Source organism: Schistocerca serialis, chromosome 4 (assembly GCF_023864345.2).
Source record: "Schistocerca serialis cubense isolate TAMUIC-IGC-003099 chromosome 4, iqSchSeri2.2, whole genome shotgun sequence".
NCBI classification, from domain to species: Eukaryota; Metazoa; Arthropoda; class Insecta; order Orthoptera; family Acrididae; genus Schistocerca; species Schistocerca serialis.
Genome location: NC_064641.1, coordinates 662912778 through 662928938, shown reverse-complemented (window position 1 = coordinate 662928938; position 16161 = coordinate 662912778).

The window sequence follows — 16161 nt, the reverse complement described above, 5'->3', positions numbered from 1 at the left end:
GTAATGATAAAGGTCCATCAAAACTTGAAATTTGGTTAATACCACCATCTTATAGAGGAATGTAAGTACTACAGTGTGTTTGTTTTTTGTAAAAATGATCTAGATGTCTGAAAGTCTGTGCTGAAGTGTTGATGCATTTGTGAAAAATGATCAAGGTCCACTTGGTGCTAAAGTAGAAGGATGAAGGCCCATTTTTACAGAGAACATTTCTTTGTTCTTTTATGGTTCATCTTATTATGTTGTTTGCTTCACGTTACTGGCTTTCCGACAATACTTACCAGTCACACTCACATTGTTAATGAAGTTTTAACTATTAATTTTGTTTAATAATAAAGCAAAGATGTGTAACAAATTGTGACACATTGTATGTCCAAAGTAGACTGGAAAAGCAGTTTCACTTGGTAAGTTGAGCATCATTATAGAGATTGTACATAAAGTTACCTCTTAGGTGAAATAAAGGCAGCAGCAATGTTGCGGAACGAAGATGAAAGTTCTAGTTCTTTTCCTTGTACAAGTACGAGGAAGTGTTGGGGCATATTTCTGATTCTTCAGAAAGATCATGGACCATGAGTCACATTATATGTGAAGATTGTCAAATGCTACTGATTGAGATGTTTTCAGAATGTTCCATTTATAGAAAGGAATAGATTAATAAAGGAGTTGATACACCAAACTGTAGCCTGATAGACTTACTGATGGGATGCCTCCTCTGACATGGGGTTCTGGATGACTCTTTTTGAACTCTCCCCATTTCTTAAGGTTCACCAGTCATCCTCCTTCACCATTCTTCCTTCCACTTCAATCCTGACAGAAGAAGGAGCCATTAGCTCCAAATTTTTGCAGATTTCAGTTTCTTTATATGTTTTTTCTCCTGCTGCCACTTGGTGAGCATAAGTTTTTTATGTTCCAATTACATTATATTTTCAAAAGTTGATTGTTTTTGTTGATATACTAGACAATTAAAAGTATGTTAACCCACACATGAAGTTGCCTACATACATATAATAAGTTTATTATGATGTAAATGAGTTCAGCAGAAATCTTTTTCCTTTATCCAGATCATAAATACTAAATCAGCTTGTGTTTTAGGTGTAATTTAACTCAGGTATAACGTGTTCTGGATCCCATACTGTATGATGGATATGAATTGATACGATTCATTAGTTTGTTGACACGCTGAAGTTCTCTTTTCACATCACTTAAATTATACTTCACATTGAGTTAAAAAATCACTGCTCGTTATTACCATACTTGTTAGATGCTGAACAAGAATGCCGGATGTGCTAGGGAGACTGGCAGACAAACAAGTGAACATAGTGAAGCAAAAACTTGTCTTCAAGTAGAATGTAATATCATAACTGCAGTTGCCCTGAGAACCATGCACTAAGTTTTTAGCAAAGAAGGTTTGTAAGTGTCATCATAATACCTGTTAATGGAACGTCAGTAGTGTGTCAACATCGTGTGGTTTACTGTGATAAGTTTCATTTGTAATGTATTAGTGTTGTTCGTTGTTATTGTGAGAATGGAAGGAAAGCCCAAAGCAATGTACCAATTCATAACCCACAACTTAGTAGCGACAAGGAGCTGTTCATCCTTCTCCAACTGATGTATTATCAACAGTGTCACTTGCACACCAATGTGCAGTGTGAAGAGTTCTGGGGTGCTATCCAGAACACTGGTGACCAGAAACTATACCACCCACTACCAATTAAATTTTGATGATAAAATCTCTTCAGGACTCTTAACTGGGTACTAGAGTGAGTATACACTAGCAAGCATCAATGAGTGAGGTTACTGAAGTGGGTTATCTGGATTTTAATTAAATGCAGAAGTCTCAGTGGAGAGTACTGCTATTAAAGGGCAGCCAGACCCATGGATGACTTCTGTTTAAAAAAATTGACCATCATAAGACAATGTCCAGTGTGAGGCATAACTGTATGTGATTACAACAAAGCCTATCTGTGTTCCACAAGCCATGGTGAAATGTGCAGTGCATTGTACACAGCATACCAGAATAATTAATCCCAATTTCCTTTTCATTTGTGAGTGGCATGAAGAAAGTTTGTCAATGTTCCTCAGCAGAAGCCTGGTTAATTTTACTGTAGCTTGAAGTGTTTAACTTCTGTGAAACAACAGTGTATTTAGACTATGACTGCTGTTACTGTCAACTGCTGCTTTTTGGTTCTACATTCAGATACTGTATTTTATTTTTAAGGTGAACTTTTCTTTTCAGATGCAACATCATCTGTGCTGGAACCTGAAAACTTGTTATATAACTTAAACTTTCTACCAGTAATAGAAAGTCCTTTTTCTGAATATGATTATAATGGTCCTTCAATTACAATAAGTTAAAACATTGTGTAAATTTGTTAATGTTTATCAGTTTGCTGTGGAGTTGAATCTGTATGACAAGGAAAAATTACAGCATTGAACTATCTAAAAGCTAAGCTACATCTCCCCCTCTGTGACACTGCTTCCTTTGGCACAGTATGCACTGTTCCGTTGCTTGCCTCACTTCTCTGAGCTGGGATGTTGTAGCACGAAATAATTGCTCAACCAACAGGTACACGTAGCAAAACTGCCATTGGCGTTCCACCTTGGAGACGTTCTGTGTCCAGCCAGGCCAATGTACATGGACAAAATCTTACAACCCCACCAACAGTTCACCACCTTTTAGTATTATAAATGAGGATTACCTGAACTTTCTGTGAAAGCTACTGGGGTGTATGTTATGTCTCTAGCAATCCTGTGATAATAGGCATAAGTAAACTGGCGAGAGAAGAGTTTCTGCGGCGTAAACTACAGAATGCCTAAGGGAGTGGAACAGTAAAGGAAAAAAAGAACACGGATGTTAGAAATGAAGGCAATGAGGCCAAAGACAGATTCATGACCCAAACCCCACCTCAAGGATACCTCCAGGGATGTACTCTGCTGAGTGGGCCAGAGGATGAATGTATGCCAGCCCCATAGAATAGGTCCCAGAAAACTGATTCTAATATTCTACCGCAGACAGCCTTTGGGGATAGTAGCAGCACAAATAGTAACCTCCACCCACTTAACTGACTATCATATCTGGGGCACTCCTACCTTGTAGTATGGTAGCCCACGACCAAAATGATTTCGATCTACAGCAATACGGCAAAAACCATACCAAATCAAATTCGGTTGCCCTAAAGCAAAAAATACCATTTACAGAAATTTTTCACATTGCGTCTGATCCAACTGCATTTTCAAAAATGTCAACAAATCTTGCAGAACTATGTCATAGCAATATGTGTAATATTTGGAATGTAGTTTAATGAGAAATTTAAGATTCTTAAAACACATTTTAGACACCTGTTGCACCCGGTGGGGAACAATTTGAGATAATACACTACAGGCCATTAAAATTGCTACACCACGAAGATGACGTGCTACAGACGCGAAATTTAACTGACAGGAAGAAGTTGCTGTGATATGCAAATGATTAGCTTTTCAGAGCATTCACACAAGGTTTGCGCCGGTGGCGACACCTACAACGTGCTGACATGAGGAAAGTTTCCAACCGATTTCTTATACACAAACAGCAGTTGACCAACGTTACCTGGTGAAACATTGTTGTGATGCCTCGTGTAAGGAGGAGAAATGCGTACCATCACGTTTCCGACTTTGACAAAGGTCGGATTGTAGCCTATTGTGATTGCGGTTTATCGTATCACAACATTGCTGCTCGCGTTGGTTGAGAACCAATGACTGTTAGAATATGGAATCTGTGTGTTCAGGAGGGTAATATGGAACGCCGTGCTGGATCCCAACGGCCACGTATCACTAGCGGTCGAGATGACAGTCATCTTATCCGCATGGCTGTAATGGATCGTGCAGCCACGTCTTGATCCCTGAGTCAACAGATGAGGACGTTTGCAAGATAACAACCATCTGCACAAACAGTTTGACGACGTTTGCAGCAGCATGGACTATCAGCTCGGAGACCGTGGCTTACATCTTAAGGACAAAACAGCCTTAATTTAAAAATCGGCTAGAAGCCATACAAATACAAACAGCAAGAACAAATAAGAAAAGCAGTACACCCAATGTCGCTCAGAAGTATCCAAGGATCGGCCTGGAATACAAACACTAATGCTCACTTAGGTGAGACAGGCAGTCGGCCCAACCATTCTCGATCCGACGACAACTCAACCGACAGATAGTCAACGGACCCACCCACAAGATAACTTCCGCTCCACCTGACCAGCACACAACAGGAAGTTCAATGGAACTATGTAGAAGGTATTGGCGCCCACAACCAATTATACATTGAGCTGTCAAACTTTACACCATGCTGGACAGCGACAACACGATGAGGAAAATACACTACCTGAATTTACGTCAACGGCGAGGGCAGGTAACCGGAACATTAACGGCCACAAGGCAGAAGATTCCGCTGGTGCACTTCAATTCAAGATAACCAAATACAGTTAAACTCCATCGGAGGGTGGCTAAAATTTGCCAACTTGAAAACACACGTTGTTGCTTGCGGATATGTCCCAACAGCCAACAACGAAATCCAAACGACACAGTGTGAACAGTCGTGACTTGCTGGTAGATTAAGTCAAAACTCAGCTTTCGTGTCCAGGATCGGTGATCCACAGACCTCATAGCAATGGGAACAGCACCACACACTCCGACCGCGAGTAGACGCCACCAGCGGTCCTGGCCAAACCACGCGCCGCAGTGATTTCCTCGCTGCTCCACGCCAACCGACCAACTGGTCGCACACAGCACAGCTGGAAACTATAAGCGCCAGGCCAAAGATAGTACAAAGTGCGAATATCGATACACATCGCTACTGCCACTCGCAGAGAGAGAGGATAACAGCATAATCGCGATAACCGCGGGAGACTAAACACAGAATAGCAACCAAGGTTAAATCCAACGCATAACATGAGCGAGCCACAGCTCAGTTTTACTCGCCGAAATCCACCCCCTCACCCCCCCCCCCCCAAGTGATAAGAGGGGAAAAAATTATCGCTTACTACATTTCCGCTGTTCATGTAGTAAAACTTCAGCATCAAGAATGACGTTTTAATTTATTACCTCTTTGCTACTAACTCTATTCCTAACACAGTTTGCAGACAGTATCCATGTATACCACTGAATGTGTCTGTAAAATTATATCATTGTACGAAACATAATTCAGGAGATGTGACGTCATAAACATTGAGTTACGTGATAAACTAGCTTTTGATTAAAATGCAGCGCAAATTACCCAGTTTATATTCGTCCAGTGTGTCATAATGAAGGCACTTTGTGACTTCTAACAAAGTTTAAGCATAATTTCAAACCGTTCCACAGTTTTTCTCCCTTACATGTTTAAAGCAAATATTTAACTCATTTGTGAACAGAATTTTTTAGTTGTTTTGTACATGGAAATTCGATTCTTAAATCACAAGAATAGGTGGACTGGAGATTTTGCAGTTGACCTCTTTTCGTGGATGCACTATATTTTCTTAGGGTTTTTAGAATAAATCTCAGTCAGGTATCTGCCCTTCTCGTCGCTAGAGATGTGTGGTCATTGCATATTAAATTGCTGCTGCTAGGTACTGGTAGATACTTGACAGCTGTATCCGTTTACAGTGCCTCATCGCTGATCATACAGTGAAACTATATAGCTTTCCATCATCTACTGTATTTCCCCACATTACGTTACATTTGTTAACGTCAGCTGCATAAAATGTCGATTAGTTGAAACTCTTTCTGAATTTTGCATCAGTTTTCTAACGTTATTTCTTAAGCACGTAACTGCATCATCTGTGAAGGGCCTCAGACAGCTCAGGGTGTTTAAAAAATGCGAGGGGCGTTTATTACGTAATGCAACACTTTTTTTTAAACAGGTTGATTTTATTCAGGATTCTAATCCACCATATCATTCCCCTTTCGTTTGGTTGTTATTTTTCAACATAATCTCCGTTCAATGCGATGGCCTTATGCCATCTTACTGAGAGGGCCTGTACACCAGAATGGTACCGCTTCACTGGTCGACGTCGGAGCCAGCGTCTTGCTGCATCCGTAACCTTCCCATGATCTACGTACTGCTTGCCGAGCGACGTGCCGCAATGGTAAGCACACTGTACTCGTATTCAGGAGGTCGGCTGTTCAAACCCACGTCCGGCCATCCAGATGTAGGTCTTCCGTGATTTCCCTAAATCGCTTCCGGTGAATGCCGGGTTGGTTCCTTTCAAAGGGCACGGCTGACTTCCTCCCCACCCTTCCCTAATCTGATGGTACTGATGACCTCGCTGTTTGGTCCCCTCTCCCGAAAAAACCAACCAACCACGAACTGCTTCCCACAGAGTGCATTTTTCATTGGGCCAAACAGATGGAAGTCGGAAGGTGCGAGATCTGGGCTGTAGGGTGGAAGAGGGAGAACTGTTCAAAAAAGTCTTGTGAATTCCTCTCTGGAGCGCAGACTTGTGTGAGGCCTTGCATTTTCTTAGAGAAGGAGATGCTCGTTTGCATTTTTGTGGCGACGGACACGCTAAAGTCGTTTCCTCAATTTCCTGAGGGTTATACAATACACTTCTGAGTTAATCGTTGCACCATGAGGGAGGACATCAAACAGAAATGCACCTTCTGAAACGGAGAACACAAAATGTCCTTCGTTGCTGCATCATCACCACATCGACATAAGCTAGCTGCACCATGTAGACCCCTATCGGAAACCACATGAAATGGAAACTTACAACTAACGCCGTGGTAAACTTTCACTTTCGACGCGTCTTCATTCATGTTAAGGACTTTTCCACATCCCACCTGAGTTAGACGATTAAGGAACATTCAGAAAACGTTCACACACTTTGATGTGTGATGGGGGGGAGGGGAGGGGGGGGGAACCTGCTGACTCTGTGAAGATATGGGGTAATGGCTACGAAGAAGAAGGAGAAGAAGAAGAAGAAGAGAAGACAAGAATACCACAACAAGCTAACTGTCCAACCTATCCTACCTTTTTCTAATAACGGGGAGCGACCTATTGGTCCAGCGACCGGTAATAGACTGTTCCTAGATCAAGGGCCAGTTATTCTGCATATTCGACGGAGAGTGTAACACATGCCCAGTCACGTCCAGAGATTTTCATTATTTTGATTAACTTTATCTTTAACGGGCGAGGCAAGCTAGATTCAAATTCGGGAGGAGCGGAGTTCAGACACACGTCCCAGAACCTAGATTTGGGTTGCTTATTGTTTCCCTACATTGATTAAGGCAAATGCGGGAATGGTTCCTTTCAAAAGGATACAATCGAGTTCCTTTCCCATCGTCAGCAGCTCGTGGTCTAGTGGTAGCGGGTACGGTAGCTCAGCGTGTTCGATCAGAGGGCTGGTTGTCCTCTGTAAAGAAAAAAACTGAGTGCAGTATTCAACAACCATCACGAACAGTTGTCATGTGACGTCCGCCCAGACCAAATGCCGAGATCAATAACAATGATTAAAAAAAAAAAGTGGTTACCGTTACTGACTACAGATCACGGTAGCCTGGGTACGATTTGTGATGTTACAAAATAGAAGTGATGTTGCTATTCAATGGAAAGTTGGAAATTGAGATTTAACTAACTGTTTTATCAATCACAATTGGCGTAAGAATCATGGATTGACCATTGTCATAAAATATTGCATTATGAGATGTGAATAGTTTTTACTTGCGGTTTCGCGTGGCTTGAGGCAGTCACAACTAGCGTGCTGTTGAATAAGAAATTGCGTTATCGTCTTTCTAATTACTTCATGATCGTAGATGCGATCATACCCGGTTGTGAAGTTATTGTTATGACAAAAAAAATTTCCTAAGGGACCAGAAAGTTCTTAAGGGCGCAAAAACAACTGTAACATCACACAAAAGAGAAATTCAATATTAAAGCTGATGCAAGAAGACGATAAAACAGTTTTCTTTTTATCAATGTAACACGCACATTGGACTGCTGATCTTGGAGTCTGTAATATTAGCAAAATGCATAATTAAAATGAAAATAATACTGAGGAGATAATAGGAATGAGCACTGCTAAATGATTCAGTATTCCCAGAACAAATATTTATTATAACTAAACATATATCGTACCTTAAGCTTAATACTACAATGACGGTAGATTTTTTATGTCCATATCATGTCCATTGAGCGCTCTTTTATATAGCCATTGTCCTCTTGAGTCGCTCGTGCTTCGTCACGGTAAGTTATAACAGTTCTTTACACTTCACTCAACTCAGACATACACGTTTTTATACATTTAGTAAAAAATTAGATCAGACTGCCACAAATCTGCGTCCGTCTTACTTCAGAAAAACAGTACAAGTCTTCTTAGCGCTGAAGGCTTCATTTGTTCTCCAGCGAACAAAATAGTGAAGGATCGTATATCTATCCGTATTTTTCTGTTTTTATTGCCGCCCAAAGACGACAAATTACATCACTAGAAAATTCCACCGTCGCTATGCGACGCCTTATTATATATTAATCATTCTTTATAAACAAGTATTTGCCTTCTGGCTGAATTTGCTGTTTTAATTAAGCCAAAAATAGCGAATATCACATTGCCTCCCATGAGGAGAGAGGGAATGCCGAAGGATTACCTCGATCCTCATGTCCTCATGAGATATTCGTGATTTTTGGTGTGACATTTACATAACGTTACTGGCGTACAAAGTACATAAATTGAAATCACATTTATAAACATATATCAGATATTTATCATTTTTCAAAATAAAGTTTTTCATTCTTTGTTCATCAGTCACTTCATTCCATAATACCAAGATTAACATTTATGTGCATTTTTAAGTTTGGTCCATATTTGCTTATAACAATAAGTGAACGTTCATTTCGCACTTCAGGGGATAGAATTCAGGAATTACTTTCTCTTGAGCTTAACAACTAATACATGAGTACAGTGAGTGCTTATTTTCACTAAACTAGAGTGGACAATGTTCGAGCATCTGTTGACTCCTTGTGGTTCAATTACAGTTTAATAACGTTGCACTACACTTCGTGATGCTTTCACTTTCTGTGTTAGCTGTCTACGGCGTTCATCATGCAGTACATCTGTCCTTTCCGCTGTGGTGCCAGGAATTCAAGTGGCTTCCCGGGTTTTTATTTACAATATGAAACAGAAGAAGTGGAAAATTATTAGTATGACTTACAAGCTACTGGATACATTTATTAAGGATCGGAACTGGTCTGGAGTTTAGGGTCTTCCTATAGTGCACATTCATTTTCTTTGTCCATCAAGAGACAGGATTATAATTCATTTTAGCAGTGTTCAGGAGTGCCGGTATTAATGGCTTTAAGGTCTGAGTAATCTAACAATCTACTTCTCACTCATCTTAACTTTAACTCAAGAAAATTGCATAATTTACATATGAAAATGTAGTCACACAAGTGTACAAATGTCTTTCCTCCAGTATGTACGATTGAAGTCATGGCGGTTAGCAGTTTAAAGTTTGGATTGTTTCGTCACCCACACGTCAGCCACTCACAGCGGCTGCACAGTGTTGCGTGAGCTCCAATACTCAGTATCCGTTCGCGCTAAGGCTGTAACAGAGCTGGTGGTCGTCGAGTGCTCCCTTTTTTTGTGAACTTCGTATCACACGAGTGCATCGATACAAACACCTCGCGCGCGTTTTCCATCGGAGGAGCCAGACACTGAAGCTGCCTCCATACTTCTCTGTCAACTGCCTCCCATGAGGCTCACAGGTAAGTGACGACGAATGTTTTAGCTGTCGCTGCACTTAGAACAACACTGAACTTTGCGTTGCACCTGTTGTCGTAGCCTTGACTTCTTTTTTTTACACTTGCAGTACAACACTACCACTAGTATACAGTGAACAGTTATTTTTATTATGCACGTCGCACTTTAGTGTGCATCTTCACACAGCATTCGTGCTTAGTTCCTTCGCCGATAGAGTTCATTTACAAAACAACCAATTTTGCACGTTTCCTCCACTGGTATAGAAAGACTTATATTCTACTATTTACAAAATATCACTTACGAGCTAATATTTACAATTAATGGTCACTCCTTTTGTTAAGTCCAGTGAACAACTGCTTTATGAATGGACTCTTTATATCTCAAGATTTGCTTTCACTAGTGAACCTAAAAATATTCTTTCAAACTTTCTTTTAAGTGCTCATCTCCTCATTATGAAAACTACAGGTTTCGCAACACTCGTTGCATTTATTCTTTAGTGCACCCAAGATCATTTTCTACTGCCACGCAGCATATCTACTACATAACGAGTACGCATTTAACGCTGAATCTTTTTTTTTTTTTTTTTTGCTTGCCAAATTTGTTTTTATATTTGAGGGCAGACTGGATAACAATAGGTCTCCCTCTTCGCTTCATGTACTCAGCAATCGTTCTCTGTTAAAAAAAAAAAATAGGGTAACGCGTGTCTACTTTTTTTTTTGCATGAATGGAATTACCGACAGTTCACTGGGTTTACGCAACCGGTCCATAACAAACATTACCAAAGCTAGCGAAGTTCATCACGCTACGTGTCTCATTTCTCATAAGCACTGCTTTGCTTCGAAGCACACGTGCCTTTTACAAGTCGACCCTTGGTCTGGGTTAATGAACCAGGATCAAAAGGAACGGGCAGAAGGAAAATGGATTTCATAAGAGGAGTGTCTTAGGAGACATTTTTGCAATAAAATCTGCATGTAAATAAAATTATCTTAATAAACATAGGCACATATATAAACTTCAACCTCCTTCCTTACAGCATGCTTTGCTACTTCTACGTCTTACTCAGGTTATAGTCAATATTAAGTTTAAATATCACTGCATTGCTTGTTCTTTAGATTAGCCTTCAATTAGGGTATTGAATGGTCGCTAGATTACACTACAGATCTTCTGAAGATCTTTACTTGGACTTATTTATGATACAGGTGGCTTGCTGTGTGGTTATTTAGTACCTCGATTCTATTGAAATCAATTCGTCAGCTAACATTCCTCATATACTCTTTACCTTGGGCTCCGATCACAGGGAAATAGTTTACTTTCATAGCAATTAATGGCCTCGTGGAGTACTTACGCTACATTATTGATGCTTCATGGTTTGCCTCCATTTGTACTGTATTTCACCTTACTTAGTTTACTACAGCTTTTTGTCTCCTTGCGTGAACACATGCGGGTTACCACTTGTTTTTCCATTTAACAGCACGCTTTAACTGAACTTTAAGCTATTTCTTCTACTCCTGTCCACTGTCTGGACTGTTTGACCATGTACCTTTTTTTTTTAAGCAGGTAATTTGGGCTTTTACTACAGAACTTCAAGTACTTACATTACTAAAAATAAATCTATAAATATTCTTGTACCTTGAGAGAAGTGCTTATTTACGCATCCTTCTCCATTTCTCACCTTTACATATTTATATAGCTCCGGGCAATCGCCTCGCAAGCATTTTTTTTTTTTTTTTTTTTTTTTTTAATACTAACTTAAAATTAAATTGAAATTCTTGGTGCAACCCCAGTTTCCTGCTTCAGCTTGTTGAAGAAATATCGGTTCATGTCCATCACTATAAACAATTTTTTCATACATAGCATTTAATACTTAAAGTTTACATGTAATAGCCGTTACCATGTAGTCAGTGCGCTGTTCAACACAATACTTATCATTAACAGTTCACACAAGGAAATTTCCAGTAAGCAAGAATTCATTTCCACGACAGTATTTAACCACTACCATTATAAAATTTCTTTAAGTCTTGATGGTGAAATAAGCCTTTTACTCTCCCCGTAGCCGGGTCAGTTAACAAATAACTCCCTATGTGCGGTTTCCTTAAAATAAGGTAAGGACCTTGGTACATATGTTGCCACTTGCGATTTTTCTTACATATTAATGATGGCTTGAAATGAGTCTTAAGTAATACCTTTTCACCTACATGGTAATTTACAACTTTGTTTACTTTTTTATTATAGCCTTTCTTCCTTAATTGAGCATTGGTGGTAATGGAACTTAAAGCTTCTCGAATTTTGACATCTAGATCTACCTCAGGGCTAGGTATCTTGGGAAGAGGATCAACCCACTCATTCTGTTCCTTCTTTCGAGATATCAACTCGTGTGGAGTAAAACCTGTGGAAGTGTGTGGCAAATTATTAACTATCTCCTCAAAAGGTGTCACAAAATCAACCCAACGAGTTTGCTTGTCTGGAATGTACGTCCGAACAAATCTGTTAAACTCCTTGAAGATCCGCTCAGTCAAATTCGACTGAGGCCTAAAACGTGATATTAAGATCTGCTTGACATTGTGATGGGCCAAAAACTCACGCCATTTGCGGCAAGTAAAGTTGGATGCATTATCTGAAAGTATAGATTCGGGAACTCCGAATCGAGGGAAATAGTCATTTTCAAGACAGCGTATAATAGGCGGAGCACAAGATGTCTTCATAACATACATTCGAACGTATTTAGTGAAGTTGTCGAGAACAGCAACGAGGTATTTGACACCTCCCCTACCCATCGGTAGAGGGCCAGCCAGGTCAATGCTAATGAGCTGATTAGGTCTTTCTGCGATGATCGGATTCAATGGAATTAAAGTAGGAATATTCAGAGCTTTCGCCTTTTGGCAGATGACACAGAATTTTAGCAACTTGTGTATCCGACGATGTAGGTTGGGCACATAACAGTAAGTAGCAATCTTCTTTTTACACTTCTCTGGACCATAGTGGCCCCAAGAAATGTGGGTATACCACAAAAGATGTTCGACAAAACTGCTAGGTATACAAACAAGCCAGTTGTCTGATGACACAGAGGTACGATGAAATAATACCTGATTATGAATCTTGAAGAATTTGGACAACTTATGGTTTGGATTTTCTTGAAGAAGTCTGATTACTTTTCCCCACTTAGGATCTGTGGTCTGTAGTGTCTGGATTTGCTTGCACAGTTCCAAGAAATATTTTCTATGAATGGGATCCTGCATAAGAAGAACTTTGTAATTCGACATCTGTTCTACCAACTCACTTGTCTCAGGCAGACCTTCTGGTGAACGAGAAAGTGCGTCTGCAATAATGTTATCCTTGCCCTTTATATACACAATATCAAAATCGTATTCTTGCAGAAATAAACACCACCTGGTCAGACGCGGATGTTGTAATTTACAGGTCAAAAGATACGAAAGTGCTTGATGGTCCGTAAACACTTTTATCTTTCTGCCAAAAATGTAATAATTAAACCTCTTGAAGGACCAAATAACTGCAAGTGCCTCCAGCTCAGTAACTGAATAGGACTTTTCACATTCTGTTAAGACCCTACTCGCAAAACTAATCACTCTGATCTGCTCTGTTTCGTCTACTAATTCAATCTGAAACAAACAAGATCCAATTCCAACAAACGAAGCGTCTGAGGTGATACAAAATTCTTTGTCCATTTGTGGATGACAGAGAATGTTATTGTTTACAAGACCATCTTTAATTGCCTGAAAAGCTTTCTGACACTCTGGTGTCCAAATCCAATGCGTACTTTTCTTCAGAAGATTGTGCAAAGCGGGATTGTTCATTACTTGACCAGACAGAAATCGTCGAAAGAAAGACGAAAGACCGAGAAATCCTCTTAGTTACCGGCGTAGGGAAATTCTTAATCGCAGACAACTTTTCCGGGTCGGGTTTAATCCCTTCAGGTGTAATCACATGACCTAAAAACTTTACCTCACGTTTTCCAAATTTTGACTTTTTCAGATTCGCTGTAACACCATGTTCTTGAAATCTCTGAAACACCTTTCGTAGAATAGCTAAATGATCTTCCCAGTTCTTAGTGGCTATCAACACGTCATCTACATAAACAGTTACCTCATCCAGAAGTTCAGGTCCTAACACAAAATCGAGAGCAGAAATAAATATTCCCGAGCTTACATTTAAACCAAAAGGCATGACCTTAAACTGATATGAGCGGCCGGCAAATATAAAAGCAGTATATTTTCTGGATTCCTTGGCCAATTTCACCTGCCAATAGCTACTTCTTAAATCGAGTGTACTCAAAAATCTAATGCCATGAAATTTTTGCAAGTGCTCCTCAAGTGCTTCAGGCCGAGTCCTTATCGGTACAATTATTTTGTTTATTGATCTGGCGTCCAGTACTAGTCTGACACTACCGTCCTGTTTAAGTACAGACAACAAGGGACTTGAGTACGGCGAATTCGATAACTCGATAACATCCCAACACAGCATTTTCCTAATCTCATGCTTTACAGCTTCTCGTCGGGCGTAGGGTACTGAATAGCTTGCTTTGCAGAACGTTGAGTGGGGAAGCACTTCCATTTTATACTCGAACCCTTTTATTACTCCTGGTTTCTTTGAAAAGATTTTCTTGTAACTTACTAATAAATGGAACAACTCATATTTCTGCTCCCCCCTGAGTTCAGTCGATTCCTTGGCTTTAGCATCGATCTCGTCTGTGTCAGGAAGTAAGTCTTCATACTCATTGTCATTTATGTCATCCCATTTACTCAGGTCATTTGTCTGATCAAAGCACGGTTTGGCGGTCCTCTGTCGTCTCCAAACCTGATGCAATGTCAACACTGCCTTCACTTTACTCCTTAACAAGTTAACAACAACTTGTTGTTGATTTACGATAAAGGTACACATTCCAGATTCAATATCTATCACTGCTTTTGTTTGTCGAAGAAACTCCATCCCCAAGAGACATGGAACTGACAAGTTCTTTACTATTAGAAAGTGGCAAAAAACCAAAACAGATTCTATCTGCAGTTGAAGCTGCGTCTGTAAACTAACTCTCTGTTTCAATGGACCAATCGCTCCCGATATGGAGCAGCCCTGAATCGGCAATGATAAAACTTTTGAAACAGAAGACACCTGTCTGAAGAGACATGATGACATCACATTGATGTTTGCTCCTGTATCAACAATGGCTGTGACAGGAATGTTGGCAATAGAAATCTTAATCGAAGCCTGGACCTGTTCATCATAAATGTCATTAATGTCTTGAGCTTCTAGGTCAGGTGCAAGGTCATCTCGTAAGTCGGTCTCATGGTCGTACCGTATCGCATTAACATACTCAGAATCAGAGTATTCGTTAGTACCCCCACTGGAACCGGCAGCGACCTCTAGGAGGCTGAAAGGTGCTGCCTCTAATTTTCCGCAGGATGTTTAACCTGTGGCCTTAAGTGTTTGTTCCGTTTCATATTGGTGCTGGTTATGTGGTACAAATGCCGGTGTAAAGGGGTAAAATCCACTGGGTGCATTCACTTGTGAATAGAATACTTGAGAAGGCTGATGTCGCCCGATCTTTTGGTTGCCGGCAAAACCATTTCCTTGTGAAGGAAAGTTCGCATTTGGTGCCATTTGAAAATTGTTCCGCGGTCCTCTATCCTGTGAATAGTTGTTCTTATGTTGTGCTGGGTGGCCTCCGCCTTGCCCATGCCACTTGCTATATTTCGACCTATAACTTTGATTGTACACTGGTCCATTTGAAAAATTACCACTAGTTTGTGGAGAATTTCCATGCTGCTCAGGCGCAGAATTAAAGGGTGGGTTTCCGTACTGATGTTGTACCTGGTGGTTGTAAATTGGGTGGTATCTCTGCTGATTACTGTAATTGGTTTTCTGCTTCCGTTTAAAGTTATTGCCGTTTGCGTTTTGATAACCGCTGGCAGGTTGGCAACAGCGGTCGCAGTAGCTCGCTCTCTCCTTGGGCGCATTGTTGTCCGCGTGCGATGCATTCTGCTGGCTGCCAGGGAAGAATTTGCCGCTGCCAACCTTGGAGCGCACATCCTCGCTAATTAAATCTAAGGAATCCAGCACAGAAAGGAATACATCCGTGTCTTCTTCGGACACATTTACTAATTTCTCTCTAATAGACACAGGGAGTTTGCTTTTGAGAATCATAATTACGTCCTTGGAAGAAATCGGAGAATCCCAGAATTTAATTTTTGCTAGATACTTCTCAAAGTATCGCCGGAGACTTCCATGCTTCTCATTGAAAATTTCCGCACCATACACCTCCTTCCTTAATCGTTGCTGTACCCCATTACTCCAAAATTTTGCCAAGAACATTTTCTCAAACTCTTCATAATTCCTACACGTGTCTACCATTTCCGTTCCCCATAATGCTGCATCACCAGAAATAAAGCCAGTGACGAACTGAATACGCTGTCTGTCTGTCCAGCTCCTGGGAAATATGCCGGAAAAA